Source organism: Blennius ocellaris (assembly GCF_963422515.1).
Source record: "Blennius ocellaris genome assembly, chromosome: 24".
In the NCBI taxonomy this organism is placed as follows: domain Eukaryota; kingdom Metazoa; phylum Chordata; class Actinopteri; order Blenniiformes; family Blenniidae; genus Blennius; species Blennius ocellaris.
In genome coordinates, this window is record NC_137673.1 from 6,862,450 (window position 1) to 6,887,396 (window position 24,947).

At 44.8% G+C, this 24,947-nt stretch overlaps 1 protein-coding gene across 1 annotated transcript in view; it reads right to left on the minus strand.

Moving 5' to 3' along the window:
* LOC308147372 (beta-1,3-galactosyltransferase 1-like) overlaps nt 1–24,947 on the minus strand; it is a 63,567-nt gene that overhangs the window by 30,430 nt on the left and 8,190 nt on the right. Inside the window, exon 2 of the mRNA XM_080519492.1 lies at nt 17,504–17,558. The gene's annotated coding sequence lies outside the window, so the exon portion shown is untranslated. The remainder of the gene's footprint in view (nt 1–17,503; nt 17,559–24,947) is intronic.

Genomic DNA, 24,947 nt, shown 5'->3' on the forward strand with positions numbered 1-24,947 from the left:
TGTCGCAGGAACCGCCGTCATGTTGACAATCGACTGTTAAAAGACTTAAAAACGACTTGAACACGGTGTGGTGATGAATAATCCATAAAACAAAGCACAAATAAGTCTGAATCTTCAAGATATAAAAGTCGTCGCCTGAAATCCAGACCGAAAGACGAGGCTTCACTTCTGTAAACGAAGAGACAAATAAATACAGACTGAGATTTTAGAGCTTATAATGAGAAAAAAAAAAAAAAAAAAGTATTTCTGCCAAACTGACGGGTGATGTGTGGCGTGCCTTGCTCATTAGCGGCGGCAGCGCGGCGCGTGGCGTCTGGCTGGTCTTTGAACGCGTGGCGACGTCGCCGTTTGGACATATTGGAGTCATCAAAGAGCATACGAGACACACACACACACACACACACACACAAAGACACACACAGACACACACACGCACCCCGCTGCCATCAAAGAGCTCGTATGCGTCTATAGGAAAGATTTCTGACACTTTGCATGTGTTGTTTTGGGTTTTTTTCCCCTCACCTGTCAGCGCTCGGCAGCAGAGTGGATTTTTCCGGTGATTGCCATTGTGAACTTTTGACTAAACGAGAAGTGTCAGTGGCGGAAACCAACATGAAGCACAGCAATAGTAGCACGCACACACACACACAAACACACACACACACACACCGAGTTGTGGCTGTTTCTCCTGCTTATCTGCGTTTTGACAGCAGGAGTGAAGACGATTCCGAGGAGTGAGCGACAGCCACGATTCCTCTGAAGCCGTTTGTCTGATTCGAAGTGACGCGGGGTGTAACTGCCTGAGAGGCGGCGGTGACTCACAACAGAATAGAAAAACCGAAAAGATGCTGGCTCATTGAGCCTAAAAAGAGATTTTCTACTTGCTCGCATGCAACGTCCCCTTTAAACACTGAGAATTTACACATCATTTATGGTTTTCTGTGTACGAGGCCCCAGAAGTGACGGAAGTCAGTCTCCCTCACCAATGCTTTTTTTAATACAACGTTGTTGGACGTCTGATATCTGTGTGAAGCCGTTGAAAACACTGTCTAATATGGGACCTTTTAAATCAAAATTAATCGCGACCGTCTCTTCGACCCACTGACTCGACCTCCAAACACACAACAAGATGAGTGGATGAAAGTTTGTGTAAGAACCTGACAAGATTAATGAGGATCTTTGATGAGTTGGCAGACTTTTTATGAATTCACTGAATCCGCCAAGTTGCATTATGGAAGTCAAAGTTCAGACAGTTCAGATATTCTACAACCAAAAACCTTAAATGACAAACAACATGACTCATCGTCACTCCAAGAAATTATGTAAGATTTAACGTTTGGAGCCACTTAGATGCAACTCCATGAATATATTCGACTTGACAAACTTGGACAGAAGTGAAAATGCCAGCTATGACATTTCGTTTAGATCCACTTCAATCTCGTGCAGTTTTTTTTTGCAATTTTCTAAGAAGAAGAAAAAAAAAAAGAAAGAAAGAAAACTACAACAAACTGTTGCCACATGTCAAAGAACATCACCCAGAAGAGCTCCATCATGGATTCTCTTCTCCGAGGAAATGTGGGTGAATGTGCAGCATGAATATGAGGAACGGTCCCCGGGCTTCTGCGTCGGTAAAGAAATAAAGAAATAAAGAAATAAACAAGAACAAATCGAAGAAAAACCAAGAAACCAGACAGGAGGCAGAAGAAACTAATGACAAGAAAATATGAAAGCAGAGGGAAGATCCAGGGCTGGATTAGTGTGTCAGCGGGGATTGAGAGGCAGACGAAGGACTGCAACCGTGTGCGACCTCAGCCAATCAGAATTCATGGAGGAAAGCCAGAGTCCCCTGTGACTCCCGGTGCGTCTCTGATCCCCCCGGTGGAGAGAGAGCACCCCCCCCCCCTCCACCACCACCATGTCAGTGCTCAGAAAAACAAACCGGTTATATCATCTGCAGCCGATACTGAGTCTGAAATATGAGCTCATTCCCAATCGGATGCCGAGAAGTGGTGACGACAAAACATTCATTCTACATCAGGAAGTGTGACAGACTGAAGCGTCTTCACTGGATCTTTACTTCACCCAAACCCACTGAGACTTGTTCTGTCACAACCAGAACCAATGGAAACAGTCACACCTCCACTCTTGGCTTTGTTTGCTTCGTGTCGACACACCATCTGGTTAGTTTTAATTCGTTGCAGAATCACTGTTTTCACACCCAGACTCCTTCAAGACGGAAAACAACCGGGACTCTTTCAATATGAGCTGAAAAACACTGAATTTAAACATACGTCGTGCTAAAAGCACTTATATGCCCCGTTAGAGCCCGATATGTAACAACGGCCCAAATTGTTATCGAATAATAACAATAATAATTGATCTGTAATGTAACAGAAGCGCTGAGCCAGAAATGTAATTAAAAACAAGTCATAAAACCCAAAATGGCCAATGAATCTGAATGAAACTTAATATGATTAATGATTATACACTATTTTGTACTGGTGATTCGAGAATCAGATTCCAAGGTACAGAGAACAGAAAACTATAAATGACTTGGGCAACAGCAATCAACTGTATAATGATGCACGTATCAACAAATACTCCAAACTTTTAGAAATCATTGACTCACTTTATGATGTAATAGAATTATTACAATATTATGGGGGAAATAGTTTGTCTGCCTCATTATGCAATATTTAAGGTTTTGGACTCAGAGTCTGGTTATATTATTGATTCCTAAGTACATTTAGGGTTTTATTACATTGTCTTGTATTGTTACGTATCAGGCTCTAACATGCTCTTATCTCATTATACATGCTGTCGTTTGAAGTGTATGTGGAGTTTTTATTATGCAGGTTGTTGTGGAATATTCCAACCTTTCAGCAGGTCTGCACCCACACAGCAATCTGTTTCTGAGAAGGTCTTGTGAAAATGTCTCCATCCAGCGAGTTGTTTTGCATGCTAAAAACTTATTTCATCAAACTCTGACCTTTTTTCTCTCTCTTCCTCACTTCCTACACGATTCTTCCTCCACCCTGGTGGTGATCCAACACTCCCGTTCCTTGAAATCTCCCATCTGGTTAAACTGTCTCACACCTGCAGCCCGAAGCAAACCGACTGCGAATGAAGCTTCGCCACCTCGACGTAAAGGCATTTATGTATATCACATTTGAAAAAGTGGAAAAGACGACGACAAAAGTAAAAGAGGGGGAAAAAAATGTAAATAGAAAAGTGGTGGTTTTCACGTTGCCATCATGAGCAATCATTTCTTCAGCCACAGGATGAATAAAGCGTGGACCTACATTGGTATTTTTTACTAGATTGGAGCTTCAGCGTGATGCTGTGAAGATTTGAAAAAAAAAGGCCTGCAGCTTGTTATAGAGGGAAACCGATGAGCTCCTCCACAGTGGCATTTCTGATTTATCTTCACAAAATGATGTTTCTTCGCTGGAAGGTTCCAAATGTCCTGGCAAGACATACGAATTGGTGAAAAACCTGTGTTTGTACATTTTATAAACCCGTCTGCAGCCTTGGATGAAAAGCGGTGCGTCATCGACGAAGAGGATGGGCGTCACTCGCGCTCAAGAAGGATTAATTCGAATCCTCATCAGCGTCCGTCTCATTACGAGCTTCTACCAACATGTACGACGCAACACGCTGCCACGGCCACTGAGTGTGTCCTGCAGAGCCAGCGTTAAATTACACGGGCGTGGGAAGGCAAGCAGGTCATTACACTGCGCGGCAGATCATTTTCTGTTCTACTCAGCCAGGCCTTGTTTTACTCCCTCCTCTCATTTCATGCACAATAACCCTCCTAGATGAAGGGCTTACAGCGGCGGCGATACAACGCTTCGACTATTCCTGAATATTTCATAGCAATTCCATATTAAATTTTTAATTACATTTTAAATGGGCTGATATTTCCAGATTCTTTTCACCCGCGCAGATCTAACGATCTTAATGTGATCAGTGATTCGAATTTATCCGAGTTTATTTTTCTGCAAACATCTTTTTAACCAGAAGCCTTTCGGCAGATTTGTTCACGGCGACACAGATTTAAACACATGTTTGCGCTGCTTTCAGGCTGTTATCGGAGTTCAAAGATGTGCTAAAGGATTTTTTTTTTCTTCCTGTTAGCAAGAGAAGAGTCGGTGTTAATTATGTTAAAGTATCTAAATGTTTTGCCTGGGAAGATGAGACGCTCTTTAAAATCTGCTAAATTCCACTTCCAGGACCCATCAAGAAAACAACCGACGACGCGAGGGAGGGTAAATATTTTGTTATCGCCTTCCCTCACAGCTCCGTCCTGCAGCTCGCGATGGCTATCGCACCTCCAACAAAGATCCTCTGCAAACATCCCGCGTTCGGCCCCGAGGCCCGGCGGTATCGCCGGCGCTCGCACACACACCCGCTGTGCAGATACCGCGACGCACACACAGCCGCAGCCGGCCTCCAGGTCACCCACCTTCATATTTCATAAGCCTTATCTGGCCGGCGTGGCGCCGGGTCGACCGGGAGCCCAGCAGCAGGCTGACACGCTTCTGGAGGCACGTGAAAGCCAACACATTAAAAACGACACATTTCAGAACTCGACTTCTTCACTAATGTGATGCTATTTCTTTTTTTTTTTCCCACTACGGGGGCATCTTCCATTTCCATATTGAATTTCATTTTATCTTTGTTGCTTTGGCCACATGAGTCGGTGATATTCGGCTGAATACATGAGAATGAATAAACGAACTCACAAAAAAGCCTCATATATTCAAAAAGCATCGCAATGATTTAATGTACAGCCTCGTCGTGTCCCAAGAGATCTTCTGGTACATGAATCATTTTAATATGTGCACGCAGCCGTTCTCATTTAAAACTGGTGTCAAATCAGAGCCGGCTCCCATCTAATCCGTGTCTCCGTTAATTACTCAAACGCAAATTCCCATTTATCAACCTTTGATAACCTCATAACGGAGGTGAAAAGAGTCTATTTGGAGCAGCCGAATCTGGTACTTTTCCCATTTGAAACCTGCCGTAATCCTGTCAGTCATGACCTTCTCAATTCTCCGCGCAATTTTTCAGCGTTCACTTTTTGTTGCCGGATCGTTTCATCATCGTTTCAGGGCGGCGGTGTGTCAAAGATTACTTAACGACACACTGCTCAGGTCACAGTTTGAGGCCAGTTTGAGTCGGCAGTTGAACCACCAGATGACAAAACCACGGACAAGGTTAGGTGCCACCTATTCTGCCTACTGCAGATGTCTTTGTAGGCTTATTTGTTTTTGTTAATAGATAAGAGGTTGACATGCTGCCTCCGGTGGTCGATCTGGGAGGCGGTGCAACATTTCTGTTGCTTCTGGTACTGGAAACGACGATGGAGGAGCCGTACTGCCGACAAACCAGTGAGCAAGTTGCACTGAAAGAGGACGTGCTCTGCTTGTTTTATTGTTTCTGTTGGAAACAAGGCAGTTTTGCTGCCTCCGGTATTGGCAACACCTTTGTGTCTGATGTGAAAAGAGGCTTTTACTGGTTTGGGGACAAAACTTTGAGCCGTAGGAGCTGAATATGCTTTGACACTTGTACCGGGAACAAGTTCGCTACCTCTTGGTACTGAGGACTAGTCGAAGCAGCAATGGAAAGCCATGACTATGGATATGAGGGTTTGTCTCTCTTTGACCTCTGACACGACAGACGATGACTTCACCACCAGAGAAATATTGTCTGCCTCTGGTACTGGAGACGTCTTTGTCTGCGCTGTTTAAGGTGTTTACTGCCTTTGGAACAGGATGATGAACCGCGCCTCGAGTTCTCAACACTTCTGGTATTGAAGTTCTTTCTGATGCCTTCAGTACTGGAGGATCATTTTCTATTTGTGGAACTTTGATGGACACTTTAACCAGTGGCGCCGACAGGATTCAATGTCATAGTACGCACTGATAAATGGGTCTGCGAGGAGCGACAACGCAGGCATCTGCTGATCGGCAGCGATGATCGCCACTCTTGACTTGCCCACAATATTTAAATATTTCATCAGCCGTAAACCTTCCTGTTGTTGTTTACATATGCTGCTTTGCGCTCACTGGTTGTTTTGGTAACTGGGTTCATTGAAATGTCGGTGTGCGACACAACGCCGTGGTCTTATAACGAGGTGGAGACGCTCCTCTTAGTGACAGGAGGAGGAGATTCAGCAGGAGCTGGACGCTTCTCTTTACAATGACAAAGTTGCCCAGTTCAGCACCCTGGACAGCTGCCAGAACTGGAACTGGATGTGGGATTTTGATGGATTTGAACTCACGCCATGTAGGTCCCCCTTTAAAAGATACATTTTTGTCACACCTTCAGAAACAATTGTACTCGCGGTGCGTACGGGATTCCGGCTGGTGGCACCACTGCCTTTTACCTCTTTTCCCCTCCGAGGCCAACCAGCTGATTTGACCAGACGACCACGCGGCCATGGGGTTTGTCCTGCTTACCCTCTTTTCTTTTGCCATTTGTGTGAATAAATAACTGGATGCCTCTTCGGTACAAGACAGGACATTTTGCTCTGCATTGAGGCATTTAACATTCGAAAAAGAGATTTTAATTAGTCCAAATATATTGATTTCTAAAAAAAAAAACATTCTCGCTCCTGACAAGAGCGCCGTGCATCACGATGTTCCTCTCAATGACATGACACAGGTTGCGGAGGATGGCAAGGCTATTAAGAGCCATAGACGAGATATGGAACGGCATCACTTGTGTACAGCTATATGAAGCGCTGCGATACGGAGCTCTGTGACGAATGCCCGAGAACTGAAGGTCGTCCTTGCGTGCATCAATCACAATCGGTAGGAATTAGAGCGAGCGCTGTGGAGGGAGGCGGAACAACAGTCTGAATCAAAGAGGAGGGGAGGGAAAAAAAAGAAGAGCGGATGTGGAGAGGTGGGGGACCTGCACTCCTCTCCCGCCTGCTTTGATTCCCGGGTTTTGTCCTTGAGCTAGCTGCCAGCGCAAGAGTCCCTTGGTAGCTTACTGCAGGAAACAAGAAGCCGGGAAGCGACACCGAGCATCCGCCAACCGAGCGCTGGGAGAATCGCTGCATTAATAACTGGTGGAAGTCGAGTCCTGCCACTGACTCCGTGGCGTTCCGGTGCTGGCAGCAGGCACCCGGGCCTGAAACACTATCTTTAACAACTCACTCATCTGATCTCGCTCATCTGTGGATGTAAAACATAAAATCAGTTTTGCGGGATAAAGTTTTGAAGCTGCCACGAGAATCTGCAGGCATTCAGCTTTTGGCTGCGGCCCAAAACTAATTTTGACTCTTTTTTTTTTTTTGTTCTTTTTTTTCTATTTCTTTTTCCATTGTCGCATGGAAATACATAAAGCTCATCAACAAAGCTGCAGAGCTCAGCTCACACCTGCATCAATTACCAGCGGCGAGCGTTTAACACTGCGCTGATGAGTGCTGCATTGTTTCACACATCGCCTGTGTGTGTGTGTGTGTGTGTGTGTGTTTGCATGCACGTGCACATGAGGACAAAAACCGTAAAAGCAAAAAGCCTTTGAAAGGAAAATCTGCCAACATGTGCAAGGCCATTCTCCTTTGTGCGTCCTGTCAGGTGGAAACTTTTTGTATTTGTAAAATGTCAACTTTTTTTTTTCTCCACCACAAAGACACATTTTTCTCTTCCAGCTCTGAGCAGCGTGTGCGTTTGTGTCTGCGTGCACCGGGCTTATATAATCCTCCTCGCACCGCGGCGTCATGACACTTCACTCTGCACGTTTGCGCCCAATCAGACGACTTTCTGAGAACGTCCACCGGAATGTGTCTGATGGAAGATCTTGCCGATTGCAAATCGATTGCCCTATTCAATTTGCTGTGTAATATTAAATTGCATGATGGGGAATGATGATGATAAATCTAACAATTGAGTGCAACACATAAAATCTCTCAAAACCAAATAAGAGTAACAGGGGGGCCAGGCCAGGTAATGCTTAAAACCTAACGTAGACGCAATTTTAAGACGTTTGGAATCACATTGCAGCATTAATCTATAAACCAGTATTTTGAACACATTGCTATTATTGTACTGCAGAACCTTTGACAGCCTCTAAACTCTCCCGCTACCAGAAGCTGATTTCATCTGTCCATCTGTATTTTGTCAGGCTCGCCGGTGAGATGAGGTTCTCTCTGCAGTGGCAGATTTCAGGAGCCTCTGTGGCTTTGTGATTGGATTTAGGTCAGGACTCATCACTGGCCACCTTAACGGTCCGTCTTTTCCCTTGGCTGCTGGTTGCGAGGAGCTTTGCTGCTTTGCCCCGCAGGTGTTTCAACTCAAAATCACAAATATCTACCTTTACTAAAAACACTCTTCAGGATGGGAAAAAACCTTCATGAGCAAACTTTAACAAGATAAAAGATGTGTATCATCGAGGAGGATGCAGAGTGGTTTCCAGAATCTGAAGATATCGACCGCAAAAATGCTTCTTCGTTCTATTAATTCCAGTACCAGAGGCAGAACGTACCGTTTCCAGTGTGTCAAAACCCAATAACAGGGGTAGACTGGGAGAAAACGTTAAAACAGAAGGCAGCCTTCAAGATCAGAGATACTGACAACAAAATGAACTGGAGTCAACAAAGAAGACTTAATTACTCTGGGTAATAAAAGAACCATTTCTTTTTTTTTTTTAAACAATGAGTAGTAGCGGCAGCCTCAAGTACCAGGTAAAGCAAAAAAAACAAAACAAAAAAAACTAAACCTGCTAACCCTAGCAAGGGCAGAACAATTCACACCTGCTTTTCATGGAACATTAAGGATTTTGGTCCGTTTTAAACCTTCCCAAAAGATTTGATCTTTTTTCTCCTCAAAAACATTTGCATTATTTGTATTTTACCAACAAATGTGTCAATATTGTGGATATATATGTAAAAACAAACACACACATGTCTGGGGGGGTTAAAGGTTGATCACAGCAGCCCACACCTTGCTAATCTGGCTGGCCCTGCCTCCATCCCTCCATCCTCCTCCATCCCTCCATCCCTCCTCTATCTTTCCGGACAGGCTGAGTAATGAGCAGCAGGTCGGAGCCAAGTCATTTGGCCGTGTAATCCTTTTCATAATGCCCTCCTTCGGCGGGCCGGGGGTCATAAATAAACACACTCCAGACTGGGACTTGGCGTTGATGGTGAATTGGTGTTTCCTGTAAGGGTGATGCGACTGATTCACACACTTGTTATGCTGAAGGTGTGACTGGTGGCAGAAGAGGAAGTGAGGCGTCTGGGGGCTGTTATGTTGTCGCTGGACCTCAGATGATGGGGAGATGCACTTGAAAGAGACCCCACCCCCCCAACACACACACACACACACACACCCACACACACCCACCCTGCTGCTGATGTTCTCATTTTGTATTTGCAAGTCGCCGCAAGGTCGGACCGGGCCTCGTTGCTCAGTGTCAGGACGGAGGACAGGAAGCAGGTAGACGGCGGCAGCGTGGAAGAGGAGCTACCATTGTTTCTACCATGGGGGGAAGGTGACCTGGACCCCCCAGGGATTCAAGCCCTTCCAGAGACCTTGAATAAACACCTTCCACAGCAAGGACGTGTTATAAAGCGGATGCTGCATGCTCAGTGACCTAATCTCTGATTTCTGAATGAAAAGGAAGTTATAAGAGGAAACAGTCGCCACAATTAAAAATGTTCATGTTAAAAAAAAAGAGAGAGAAATACACGATCAGGCGGCTATGTCCGTTTTTTTCTGTCTCGAATCAAAAGCCCATGTCAAGGTAACATCTCTTTGTCCTCAGTCGTATATAACGCTCGCATATCCTCCGTTAAACCATTTTCACATTATCAACCTTCAATTTGACCCAATGTCAAATGCGAATATGTCATAACGCTCAAGTAATTTCCTGAAGAACACGTGGATGGTTCCGTGCTGTGCAATTTCAATTAATCAAGCCTCATCGGGCCAATTTCACTGACTTGGAAACAATTCCATAATATCCTGATTGAACTCTATTATAAATCATCTCTGGACTCATTTATAGTGGAAATACAATTAAAAACTGCCTTTCTATACCTTGAAAACAAGAGATAACTGGAGAAAAATACATGAATATGAAGTGCTAATGTGTTGGAAACAGGTTTTAAAAAGGTATAAATACATAATTTCTCCATCTTACGTTAGCATTACATATAGTAGAGAAAATTCTAAATGGACAGGCGGTTCAGTAGTGAATGACCAAATGTGGTTTCGTGATGTTATAGCAATTAACTGGTTTGGTAAATTCAACAACCTGAAAACACAATTAGCATTTGTGACCCAGCATGAAAAGTTAGCCGATTTCCTCTCCGGCATGCATTTGTTTCAATGCTCTTCAACAATCATATCCATTGCACAATAAAACCGATCCAGCCATAGTTGTTAACGACGTATATTTATCCCCCTAAAAAGACATATATAGCATTAGCATTCAACGACGGGCGGGAGCCGCTTTCCTCAGATGCTTCTGGTGCAGCGAGGATGCGGACCGCTGCAGCCCACAGCCGTGCCCCACCGCTGCCACTTTAAACTGAAATTAGCCTGAGAATCACTTTTGCATAACACACCACCGACACAGAGTACTTAGTATGCGATGCAGCTCGCCGGGCGCCACCAGAGACGCTGCAAAGGCTATACTCCCACAGATAGCAACGCGGAGAAAAGCTTCGGTGTCAGAGTGCTCAATGTCCAGAAAAAATGTTTCCGAGCAGAACTTGGAAAGTTTCTGTCTTTTCTAAGGCAGCGGCAGAGCTCAGGAATCAAACCAGCACCCGGTGGGAGAGTGGGCACCCGGTGTGTAGTTGGTTTTCGCCTCCTTATCTCATTTCTGCGGCACTCTGTGTCAGTTCCTCGGCGTTGATGACAAACGACCTCAATACACGGCCATCGAGAACTCTCCCTTTTCAACCTCATTCTAATTTAGACGCGGCGTCTCAAACGCCGGAGCATAAAAGCCTGTTTTTTTTTCTTCCGGGGAGGGCCTTTTCATCTACACAGAGTTCAGCCTTATCAATGTCACGCACGGTTAAGAGTGTACGCAATCGCTCTCTGCATGCACAAAAGATTGGAGGATTTGGGGAAGAAGAAAGCGCCGCTGGGCTCATTTCCAACATCAAACATGGGGAATGGAAATCACCTCCAGGAAATAGAAAGTGGTCAAAGCACAAGCGAGGTTTACAATACAAGAAGGGCAGTGGATTGAAAACAAAAAAAAAAAAGCATCTCTCTCTCTCTCAATGAAGCAGCATTTTCATTTCAAACGCTTTCACCTCGATTCCTGAACACCGGGACAAGACGGAAAGCCGACAATGAAAAGTGAGGAAAAGCCTCGGCATCGAGTCTCCGAGTCCCTGGCACGCTCGTGTTTCGCTTGGCAAAAGCTCACAAGGTCTTTTTAGTTTACCCGAGTCACGAGGAGGGAGAATTTCACCGAGCAGGAGAAGTTTCTGCTCCGACGTCTTCCTCAAGGAGGAGCATTGGACTCGACAGTGGCTGTTTGAGGAAAGGTCGAAGGGGGATCGACAGAATCATTAGGCGCCGTCCTCTTGGGACCCCGATAATCCATAAGCAATTTAATGTCTGGAGAGAAGCTGTGGAGGAACCAGGACAGTTACGGACCAACAGCTGGATTTAACGCATTTCCATCACTTACAACCAGCCTCATGCTTTCTGGATTTCCAGAGCAACAGAATCAGGTCAGCTGTACTCGGCCATACGTCTTAGAGGACACCATACTTCTTATCCAAGTGGCTTCTTGGATAAAAGGCCTTATCTTCATGAGGGATGTTTATAGGAGGCGATAAAGCATGGCTTTCATATCAGCCAAAGGCTCCGACAAAGCAGAATTGGTTCAAGTTATCAGTGACAGACGAAAACAAAACAACAACAACAAAAAGCCTTTTAGATAATCATGGAAGTGAAAACGGAGTTCAACCCACTGACTTCAAAACAAAAACAACTGGTGACCTTCGCTTCCGTTCAAGCCTTCACTTGTCAAGAGACGCTCTGATTGGCCGACTCCTCTGTTCAAGTGGATCTGAATTACCTCTCGGTAATTCAGCAGTTTGCAAAAAGTGTTTTGCTGGTTACCACGGCAACGCCATAAAGAGCCAGTTGTGAGTCAGTCCTGAAAGCCCCTTTTTGCTTTGATTTTGCGATATTTGAACACACGCAGACTGACCATAGAGCTCGAAATCACACATCCGATTCAGTCCGATTGAATTCAGTCCGAACTGAATAACCTGCGCGGTTTCGCCGTGTCCTTCAGAAACGTCTCTGCAGACGTTTTCCTTTTCAATCGGGAGGCTCTCGCCTCTCGTTCATTTAATCTGACAAGTATAATCTTCCGAGATTGCCCGCTGTCCCCGCCGCGATGTTTGGAAAGCTTCTGAAAGACTCACTTCATTGATCTGAAGACACTTTAAGCGGACTCATTGGTGCCGCCGTGCCGTAATCACAAATAGAGCGCCCGAGATGGAATAACGCCAAACGACGCCAGTCAGTGAGCAAGTCAGCCGCGCGGTGAGCACTTAATAGAGTTATCATTGCTTTGAGATTGTGCAATCTTTGTGTGTGTGTGTGGGGGGTGGGGAGGTTGCCTGTCAATGAACCGGCAGTTCAAATACACAAAGAAACAAATTCTCTCCTCAGCAAACAACGGACGGTCATTTCATCGGACCTTGAATTAATACTCTAAGAACTTCTGCAACTGTGTGCGATTGAAGTACCACGACGCTCCACAACGTTCATTATTGCTGTATATACTGCAACGTTGGTATTAATTGAAGCTTTCCAGTGGTGTCACACCGTAATCGCGATGCCTCCTCTGTTGTGACAACCTGTTTCACTGAAAAGAGCAAACTAAAGGCATTGTGGACTTAATTGAACCATTTACATGATTTATGGCGGCGCGATATGAAGGTCGTGCTCGGCGCAATGTGCAACAACACACGTTGCTCTACATCATAGACAATGGTGAGGATTGCTCTACAGTGGGAGGCTTTTACTTGCAGGGGCGATGACATAATTACCTTTTAATGCAGCGGGATGCTTTGATCTGTGCATTGCAATGGCACCATATAATTAACCGTGCACGTTTCTATTTTAGTGTGTGGATACATCCTTACTGGCTCTTCGTCATGCATCTAGAGTAATATGCTCACCAAACCCCCCCCCCACACACACAGTCTTTCACCTCCCACTGCGGCAGAATGGATTTCCCCCTATGGCCGGTGTTCAGGGTTTACATTCCTAATGGCCCGCTGTAATTCACCAGATTGATCAGTGGAATCGACTAATGACTCACTGCAGCCAGGCGTTAATCCCACACGCATTAAGGATTGTTCTTCCTGATATAACCGCGCCGACCCCGGGCCGCCGCCTCGCGCTCTCTCTGGCCAAAGTTACAAACTGCGCCGTGCACTGCATGGCGCCGCGGCGGCTCGGCGAGCGACGAGGAAAGGGCGGGGGGACTCAGTCTGGAGACGTGATGAAGCGCCCGCTGGGGTGACGTTAATAAATCATGATGGAGCTATGCAAATAGCGCTTGCAGCTGGATCGCGGTTCAATTAGCTCGACGCCGTGGCGCCGGCGGAGGCGCTGGTCGGAGCGAGCGACGAGTCCATCCATCACTGGAACTCACCCCGGTGCTACGTTCCCACATCATGATGAAATCAGAAGCAAGGGCTTCCAGCCGGGCGCAGATACAAACAAGAGATTAGCATTTTTTGAAACATAACAGTGAGAAAACCGCTTGAAGAGGTGAAAGAGGAGGTGAAAGAGGAGGTGAAAGAGGACGCACAAGGAGAAGCTAGATGATTGATTGGGACTACAGAGGACTGAACTCTCAAACTATGGTGCCATTTTGAAGAACTACTTTTTCGCTGCTTGTTTTGTTTGTTGTAACTTTTTTTAAAAAGCATGACGGAAAAAAGAAAACTCAGCATCAAAGAACTTCTGATCTTTGTGTTGCCTGTGGGGGGACTGCTTGGGAGGGAGCGATGTCTTACAACTATGTGGTCACAAAACTTTATTTTGAAAGTGAACCATACAGTAGGATTGCTGTACACTGAGTAATGGAACCTGGTTGAGCCTCACACTAAGCGCATGAGGAACATAAGGGAGTATTTGAAACTATGGGGGACTGCACAGTGTATCACAAGGAGCTGTTTTGTTTGTGATTTTCTGTTTGACTCATACCATGAAGTCTGTGAAGGACACTGCAATCATGTTTCCTTCCTCAAGATACTTTGCACTCTGGGGGTGTCTGACAAGAAAGAAGTTGTACTATTTCTCAGGTAAGAGTGTTGCCATCTTTTATTTTTGTCTCTTTGTTTCCAGATTGTGTTTTATTTTTGTTTTGACATTGATTGACTTTTCCATTATATATCTTGATTCCATAGTGACAAACATGGAATTATGAGGACTGATGATCTTGAGGAATTATTTTATGTAGCGACAGAGAATAGTTGGACAATGACTTTCAATGAAAAAGTGGTTTGACACATTGGAGGTATTGTTTGCACTGTGGGTGTGTCTGCCACACATTTATGTTATTATTGTTAGCAGTTTTGATGAGTATACATTTAAAAGAGAGATTGAAGAACTGTTCCAGTCTTCCATAGTCCCAAACAATTCATCTTGAGGAGTTTTTATAGCTGTTTATTGGATCATCAGGTCTTTATACTTCCTTTTATAGCTGTTTTTTTCTCACTTTCTGACTTAAATTAAGCATAAATGAATCATCAGCCTGAAGAAAAAAACATCAGCAATTGCAGCGACTTTGTCAGTTGGATTTGTTTTGATTGAGATTATCGAGACAATTCCGACTCAAACGTTCCACATTATGATGAAATCAAAAGCAAGAACTTTCAAGCTTGTAAACAAGACATAATGTGAAGGCAGCCATTCGAGGAGGAAGTTTTTCTTGTTTTTTTTTTTTTCTTTCTCCCAGATACTAATTAGCAAGAAACATTCAGAAATCTGCTTGGTACGCCATCACAGAATCCGTTTTAAGAGCAGAAGAGTCTTCAGACTTGTCAGGAAAAATTATCTCACGGCTTGATTGAATTTTTTTAAAGAGTTTCTTGGATAAAGTTCAGAAAAATGGACTTCCTTTAACACGTGCAGATTGAGGGCGACTCCCAGCGGTGCTGCTCCGGGCGTTTCAGAGAGGTTCCTCCCCGACGGCCCGTCGTCACTTTCAGTCCCTCTCACTGAATATTTCACTCGGGGGGGAAATCTGCGCGCGACTTCCAGCCAATCCTCGGCCGTGTCCGATCAGAGACGCGGCGAATTCTCGCCGATACGTTCAGAAAGTGGGATTTCAGAGCTTCGGATGTTATAACGCAGCCGGAAACACAATGAATGTCGCAACCGAGCCGCGCTTCATCACGCCGAAACACTTTCCACGGCTCGGAAAATGCAAATTATATGCAGATTAGTAATACGATTGATGTATTAATTTGGCGTGCTGAGCCGTGATTAGCTAAGTGGGAGTAAGCCGCCGTCAGTAAAGCTAAAAACAGAGGAAGCAAAGAGCCGGCCAATTTTCTCTGGGTCACTCACTGCGAGAGGCGACCTTTCGGCCGGCTACCTGCCTGTGGCGCCGAGGAAGCGCACGCATGGAGGGGATTTGAACTTTAGCTGGCGAGCAGCGTCTGACATATGTACGCTAACTGCTCCGCGTCTCCGCGGGCGGCAGCCGAGGCTGGCACGACGCCACCGCGAGATGGAAAGATACCGAACAGGAGAAAATGCAAGGCCCAACTTATGATTTATTCAAGAGAGAAGGCATGTGTTTTCCTAAATCTCTCGTCTCCTTTGGCCTTAAAGATTCCAGTGTTTGAATCGGTTCTGACACCAGGAAGTCATTAAGGTGATGAAGGTTTGGAGGGTCTTCCTCAGATGATACTTGACTTTTAGCTTCAGCCTCCTCCGCTTCGCGAGCATAATTAAAAAGAAGAAGGAAAAACTCTTCACTCGTAGAGCTGCTTTAATAAAGTTGTGTTCATGCCATATGGCTACTTTGCTGCATATTTAGCTGTGCTGCTCAGCTAAACCTGCAGCGGCTCTGCTCAGCAGTTTAAAATGCAGCTTCTCTGCTAACCCTCCGTCACAGATGTTGCAGTTGTGCAAAACCGGCTAAAGCGATGCTGAATGTTGTGCTACCATGTTGAACGTGCTGCTAAACATATTGCTGCTCTGCTGAATGTGTGGCTTTTCTACTGAATGAGTTACTTGGATAAATGTCGCTCAGCAAAACTCAATGCTGCTCCACTAAATGTGTTGCTCTGCTAAGCTTGCCGCTGTTCCTTAATATATGTTGCTCAGCTAAACGTGCTGCTCCTCAGCTAATCCGACCACAAACATAGAACCTTAATCTTAGTCACGCGGAGAAAAAGTAGCCAATAATTTACAGTAAATCAACAGCAGGACAGAAAGTGAATGTGCATTTCAAATAACAATCCAGATAAATTCAATGATTCATGAATTAAAAAGAAAACCTGATTGATCGATTCGAGAAACGCGGCTCGGTGAAGGGCTGCTAATTAAATTGATTGATCGGTACGAAAGCGCGGCAAGGAAGAGAAGCGACGTAATGAGAAGACGACGCGGCTGACAGAAGTTGTTTATGTGGATCAAAACAAATGAAGTGATGGAGCGTTCACACTTTAACTCAGATATTGATCATGTGGCTTCCTGAAGTCAATGGATCTGTGAGGACCAGTCGTCCTGTTCAAACCCTTTAGTCACGTTTAAACTCGTTTTATTATCCACTTTTAGGCAAATTAACAAAAAAACAGCCTAAACCTTCAGTTCATTCACGTTCATTCTGCCTGTAGTCTGTTTTTAATTATTTCATCCTTCATGTTTTGAAGTCGCTATTCTTCTTTATGAGAAACATCCAAGAACGATGGAAGAACACCATCTAACATCGTCTTTTAACATTTTTAGCCGCGTCAGCTTTTTTTTTTTTTTTTTTAATGAATCACGATAAATAAAAAACTGATGATGTTACTGTCTTCAAACTTCATTGTCCAACGTCTGATACGTTCTCAATACTTATAAAAACAGTTTATTGGCTAGAATCTGGGTTTGAGCTCGATTTTCACCTTTAAGTTAGATGTATGGATTATTGTGCCGTGAAAAGATAAAACACATCGGAAGAAAGAAAGAAAAGGATCTAAACCACTGGGAAGTACCACACACCGCTGTTTCCCTTCAATAATTAATTTAGTAATTCCCTTTGAAGACAAAGAGAACACCGGAGAGTTAAAACGCCAGCGAGGGCGATAAAGCTCCGGCTTCATTAACCGGCGAGATTGATGCAGCGAACCGTGGAGGAAACAATAACTTTATTATTCCAGGCTTTTGTTTCGCTTCCAGAGCGGCACGCTGGCTTTCATGCTCATCTTCTGAGCGGCGGCCTTTTGAAGCGGATTGAGGGTTAACGAGCCGGGGGGGGGGGAGTGGGCGGGGCTTACCTGACACAGCCGCCTCTCGTCCTGCGTCACACGGCTCCGTCGCTTCACGCCATGTCTGGAAAAGAGGAGGAGACGGAGGAGGTGAAACAGGAGGATTTTTTTTTATCCACTGCCGATCCGTCGGAATGGGAACAGATAACTACCAAATGGTGGCGCAAATGATTGTTATTAATATTATTATTATTATTTCTTTCATCTTGCTCTGTTATCTCACACTAATTTTAAATATTTTAGCTGTTTAAAAAAAAAAAAATCTCAGTCTAACTTTTCTTTACTCTTTTTTTGTTATTATTTTGAATGACGACGAACAACGATTTTCGCATTTCAGCTAAGTAGCATTTGAGTGAATTGAACACATTTCAGCTTATTTACAGTTTGAAGTCATTTTTAATCAAACCAGTTTTGGCTATTTGGCATTTTAAGCCCTTAATCATAAAATAAACTAACATCTTTTCGAATACCATTTGTTTTTGTCGCATCAACGGTTCCATGAGGTAAAATCCAGCGTGGGTTCATCAGTATGCTGCAGCCAGCAGGAGGAGAACGTGGATCTATTGATGTTTGCTCTTTCATGAGAACTTATCATTCAAGACCCACTCACAGCCCACGAAAGGTCAAATGAAATTTGCGCGTATCAAATCGGGTTTTTCACTTGATTAATAAGCTCTTGTGGCAGAAATTCTAAACATTTATTTATTTATTGTCCAGGCGAGTTGAAGATGCAGCTTCTATCAGAGCTTGATGACGTCGGATTAAAGACGCTCTTCCCTTGTAGCCGCCGGAAGAACAGACAAAAAGACGACAACACAGCCAGCAAAACGAGTTTAAAAGGCTCCCTGCAGCGTTCCCTCAGACATAAATGCTTTCAAGTGAAAAAGCAAAACTTTCCCAAACGGTGGCGGGGGTGGAAATGCTGCGTCTCCCTCGCGTGTGTTTTCACTGCAAATACAAACAACAGCACCCACTAGTGGCCCAACATGGAATCCACGTTGTTATGCATGGGGCAAAGGTTATGTTTTTGTCCACGTGTATTTATATGTATATATTTTACACACTCTTCAGGCAGGATTTGTCATCTTCCAAGGATCACACACACACACACACACACACACACACACACACACACACACACACACACACACACACACACACACACACACACACACACACACACACACACCAGACCTGCCCCCCCTTCTCCACTCAGCCAATCACAGGCCAACTCCCTCCAACGATGCGTTCAGGTAACATAAAAGAATAGGAACCGACGGAAAACATCGCAACAACATGAAGCTTTTCAAACGACCACGGCAAATAGCCTTCTAATCCGTTGGTTTCCATGGTGACGGAGGTGTGCGTTTTCAGTGGTCCTGTTGAATTTACATCCACTTTAAAGACGAAGAAGAAAAATGGCTAATGGTTCCCTGCCGAGGTCGTTGTGTCCAGAGGCAAAGAGCGCGTTCAGACCCCCACCCACCACCACCACCACCCCTCCCCCCGCCCATCATCATGCTCATCAGCATAATGTGAAATATTGCCATCATTACGCTCGGTGGCTGCGACATAACAATACCACTTAATTATTCAACAAGCCGGAATAATGAAAGCTTCAATTCGTTCTGCCAACAATCATTAGGTTTTGGATCCGTCTCCTCATCGGGAGGCGAGTTTACCTCCACCTGGAAACCCGGCAAGAGGCTCATGAAGCTCATTTTATAAATTGTTAATGTGCCAATTAAATCCAACCCAAGTTATCGTTCCATTTATCCTCAGACGTGAAGCCTTTTCACCGCTTCATGTTCGTCTGGCGTGTTTTCCAAACTGTGCGGAGGTAAAACATGCAAACTCACATCCTGCGCCCAAACTTATTACTGACCTTGTCTAAAGTTTCACAACGTGTTGGTCGCAATATGTTCGTGGATGAAACATGCAGCAATGACGAGAACAAGACTGTAAATACATGATGCATTGAGCATTCCATCGTTTCATGAAGGAAGTTGTGGTTATTGGGAAACAGAACGAAACCTTGAAGGTCACCAATGAGCCAAACAGACACGTCTCTGGACAAACTGTCTCTGGTCCTTCGGGTATTAACCCTTTATCTAATGTGAAAAAATAAAAATAATATTTCACTTGGAAAATTCCTCAAACTGGACGTCCACACTAATTAGCCCCCCAAGTCCTCAGTACTTGAAGAAGAGCCGCCGGGAGGATAACGTGGTAATTCTATTCTTTTATGCTTTAATATTAACTTCTTTGGTTCTGAGGAATGAATAACCTTTAGAAAGGCGCCTGCACTCGCCTCATTAGATCACCTGAGAAAACCACTTGCCGAAGTTTCAGAATGCGGCCTGGCGTTTCCCAGCTCTGCTCCATATTTCTTTTAACATCATGATTAAATACAAGGCATGAATTACTTCATCGTTATTTTCATTGTTCACAGTTTAGCTCCGATCCAGAACCTCCGGCTCCGGTCCCAGACCCAAGCGTTTTGTTCAAACACAGATTAAACCCGCGTTTCATAACTGCAGGTCGTCGAGGTCGAATTCATTATTGTGGACCTTCCTGGAGAGACGTGGGGGGGGGGGCTTTAACTGAACCCACAGATCCGCCGGCACCGCGGGGTCCCCTCGACCTTTCGGAGCGACTTGCCAATCAAGAGTCCGTCTTAATGGAGACGTACGAGGCGATTACAGGATTCTGAGCCGTGGACCTTCAAAGGAAAACGAAGCAATCGACCGAGTCGATGCAGCTTCACAGTGGCGATAAAGACGTCCCCGTCATTATTTCACTCTGCTACTCATGGATCTCCTTCTACATCTTTTCGGTGGAAAGCTGCTGTCAGTTCAGCTCTGTACCACGACGCAACAAATCAAAATCAAACCGTGCGCTTGAAGCAGATTCGCAGCTTTTTCAAACATCATTTCGACGTTTGCTTTACATAGGAAGACAACTGAAACCAATAAACTCATGAATCCTGTTAATTACCTCGTCATTTTAAGTCCTTACTATTCTCATACCATAACACACACACACGTACATAATATATGCCTGATAAGTGGAATATTACTCCATGACTCCTCACTGATTCACTCCTCTTCGGCTCAAACTCTAAAAAGTTCCACATCCAAATCAGTTGACTGAATTAGAACACATCTTCAAAGTTGTCAGAACTGAGGGACGATTTAGGAACCAGACATTGGACTGATGGCCGCCGACGGGAGAAAAAACCCGAATCACTTTAATGACCAGGCTGCACCTCTATGAACTACATTTATTGTCCTGCATTCATTAATCTGCAATAAATACATTTCAATTAATAAGTGAGGCCAAACCTGCAAAACCCCAAACTCCCCCCTTCAACCACTAAATGACCACTACACTGGCGGAGTGCATGCTCCAGGTGGCGTCGTTTGACAAGGTGACATGTTGGATTCCTCCAGCACCAGGAGGAGCAGGAGCATAGACCTACACAACTCAGAGTTACACAGAAGTCTATGAGGAGGAGTAAACTTCTATATTTCTATGTTCTCTGTGTCGTCTTCTGCGTTTTTGGTGTATTCGGTGAGTCACAGCGCCCCTAAAGGCCACACCTGTAATTACCTCGCTGCCGATAGACGTCGCCAAAGACCACAAAACCGAGATTTATAATATAATTTATATCGTACAGCAACTGGACAAACCAAGTGTCCTCCATCGTCAAGTTGCTGTTTTCAAGGTTTTGCTTGTTTTTAGAGCATTTTAGCATCTTTAAGATGTGAAATCATTTCTTTGTTGCAGAAAATAAATACAAACAACTCGATGTGTTCCTGGCACTGCGGCAATCTGAAGTCGAGCTTGGCGCCGCTCACTGGAGCCGATACCTTCATGCGAGCAGATTCCCACCAGAGCCAGTAAAATAATTAGGATTCTGCTTGGAGGCTCCTCTAAGACTCCCTGTCAACTGCTGTTAGCGTTATCGACCAGAGCATCTGATCACACGCGCCAGATATGGAAACAACCTTTGATTTTTTTTTTTTTTTCCCCTTCCCTTCCCGTTTTTCTAAAAAGACTATTTCGATCATTTTGCAGGTGCTTCACGCTCCGCTGGCGCCCGGAGCGCCCGCTCTGCCCACACTGCTGCTCGCTGTGCCAAGGGGACGGAAACATCCAAGGTCACACTTCACTTTCCTGCTCACTGGATTCCGCTCAAACCATGTCCTCCCCTCAGTGCTCTTCCAGCTCTGCTCATACCTCCGTCACATTTCTGTCTCAGCTTTTAAGGTATTTGAGGTATTTAAAGGACGGGTCGGCACGCTGAGCCCGACACGCTTTGATGCGGTTTGTTTGTGGTCCGAGACCAAACCCACCAACCGCAGCACGTTGTGATTGGTAGATAATGTACTCGACAAACATGACCTTGAGTGAACTATTCTTGGATGTTGACTTTCTCAAGCAGTGTTTCAAAAGCCCAGTTCGACCTCCTGCTGGATCCAAGACTGCAGGAGTCTTTCAAATAAATATAGCTCTGGCAACTTTCTGCAAACTGTGAGAGACTGACACTGATGAGAGCTCACAATTGAACAGAACTGCTGTCCTCTCTGAATTATAGCATTTATGCCTTCACAGATAAGGGAAAGAACGTACGACTAATGGAGCAAGTTATACACTGTCAATTTATCTTGTCAGTGGCTCGTTGCTGCGAATGTCTAATACGCCATTCAGAAGGCCGGAATACGGCGTGGTTCAAACCAAGCATAAGAGAATAATGGACAAATGATTCAGGTGACTTTGAACGTGGTAATGTTCTTTGTTTTCTCACAAAATCTGGTGGATCTGCCTGGAGCCTCCATCATGTGAGGGGACTGGCCCTTTAAGAGCGCTGGCCCATGAATGGCGTGTTGAGAAATGCTCGTGACTTTTTATTCTAATGAAAATGACCCAGATCTAATTGGAAATGGCCTGGATCGTGATTGCTCTAATTATACACCTGCAGCAGACAACACAGAGTACACTCGTCGCCATGCGAGGCCCGGCTAGCTGCTTTTTAGCATAACTGTATTTTTAATTGGTCGACCTTTTCACTGGCGGCGGCATTATTAAAGCACTAATTAAGGGTCCCATTACACTGCGAGATCCTGCCAATTAGGCCCTTAAACACAAAGATTTAGGCCTCTCTAAACCCCTCAGCAGTCATCACTGAAGCCAAATGTCAGCTGCTGACAGGTGGAGGCTGACTGCAGTGAAACAATGGCTCGGGAAGAAAGTTGTAGAAAGCTGCTGCTCAGTCCACTCGCCATTGAACTCCTAGTTAAGGAAAAAGGTATTTCAGACCTTTAACTGACAGCGTACATTCTCTCTGGTCCGCTGTGTTAAAACCCGTCATGTATGGACGGTCGGGGAAAAGGAGGGAAATGTCAGACTCTCTCTGCTTCGGCCCAAATGAAGTTACGGAACAGAGGTTTCTACACGAGGGACGACTCACTCGACATCCATCGACAGGGAGCTCCACTTCGTGCTCACGTTTGCAGCCGAGAGCCGGCGGGTGGTGAAGTTAGTCATCTCTGGGACGGCGAGTTCTGATGATGCATAGTGAATTACACCGGAGCAGGCGAGGAATACACCCCCGAAGAGGAAGAAGCAGGATTCCCAACCTGGTTTCCAGGGAAACGACAACCAGATCACCTTCCAGGGAGGCAGCGGACCCCGTCCATGATCTGTGATCAACTCGAATAAATGTTTTCAAAAACTTCCTGCCCTGGAAGGTTTTCACGCTACCGGGTTGTTTTGCCCACGAACCTTTCAACACATGGGCAGGGTGACATGGGGAATTGGACTACAAGTCTCGGGAATAAAAGCCGTGCTTCTGAGGTCTGCTCTGGATTCCAGAACGTGTCTTATCGTGCACCAGAGGAAAGAAAGTCATGGCATCAAAAGTGACGAGGAAAACGGCTTCGATAAAAAACATTTAAAAAAAAAAAAGTCTTTGAGGGAATCAGTGATTAAATTTTATGCATCGGCAAGAGATGAGACGTGACAGGAGAAAGTCAGAAACCTCAGAACTTGTACCTTCTACTAATCAATCACATGATGTACTTTTTAACCTGAAGGGAGTTACTTCAATTAAAACTATCTGTTGAGCGAAAGGAGACATTTTAATAATTTTGAGAAATACAAAAACATATTATTGAATGATTAAACACCGTTATTTAGAATTTACAGCAAATTATGCCTCAAAATCACATGAAAGTCTCGAAATAGTTGCCGAGATTGAATAGCTTTGCAGGTGGGTTCTTGTAAAAGGCCAACTACACAGCTTAGTGTTACCATCTTTCTAAATTGTGTATTTTTGGCAAAATAAACAACTTGAAACATAACGACAAACACTGGCAGAGTTTGAAAAGAGAATCTTGCACTGGTTTTCGAGGTAAATACACCAATGAACAACTCAATTCAATCATGTTTTCTGGAATTTGTGTGTCCTTGCAGTGATTATTTGGAAGGAAACAAGATTAAAATCGGAAATTTGTTCACTTGCTAGATAGAAAAGTTCAATCAGATTCCATGATTTTTCAGTTCAAATGTTTTTACTGCTAAATGTTTGTTTTCTTTGAAATGGCATTGGGGGGGAAAAAACAAACACGGGGTTGCTACAGGATACTGAAATGCTTTCTTTCTTTTTGATTGACTCAAAGAAAATGAGAAACCTGAAAAATAAAAGGGAGAAAGAAAAAGATCTACCCACTTTCCATCTGGTGCTGCGGTTAATCTTCGGGTTAATGACGAATTCAAGGAAAATCTGATTCACTGGAAGTGGAATGTGTGGTCCAACAGAATATTTCCCCTCGCCATCGGCTTTCAGGGCTTTTTTCCTCTCAATGGAAACTCTATTAAAGACGTCACTGTAAAGACTTTGTGTCTTGTGGTGAGTTACGGAGTTGTGAATTAGACGGCATGATGATAATCATCCTACGACGCCATGAGTCAGCAAACATCAAGACTATCATATGGCAATACGAAAGAACAACATTTAAACCGAAGGGTTCTGGAAGAGATGAGCTGAGTCAGTGGAGGAGGAGACCTGTGATACGAGGTCTCAGGTTTATCGTCGAACCCGCCGCCGCTCCATACGAAGGCCTTAACAAGAGTTATTGCTCCAGCAGGGAGCGATGAAGTGGAATGATCAGCAGAAGATGGTTGCAGCTCAGGCTGTTCCCCCCCCCCCCCCCCCGCCTTCAGCCCTTCATCTCCAGCAGCTGCACTCGGGAGGCAGATTTAGGTCACATCACCTCGGATGGTTTCCATAACCTCTCACTTCAGAGCCATCGCGTTTAATGAGTGAAGAATTCTCTGAAGTGCATCATCTGTAATCGGTCCGGCTCGCCATCATTTAGGAAGAAGCGGCTGCGCCCCCCCCCCACCTCATCGCCACATGCTGAGGCCCGAGGCCAGGCGGCGTCATTCT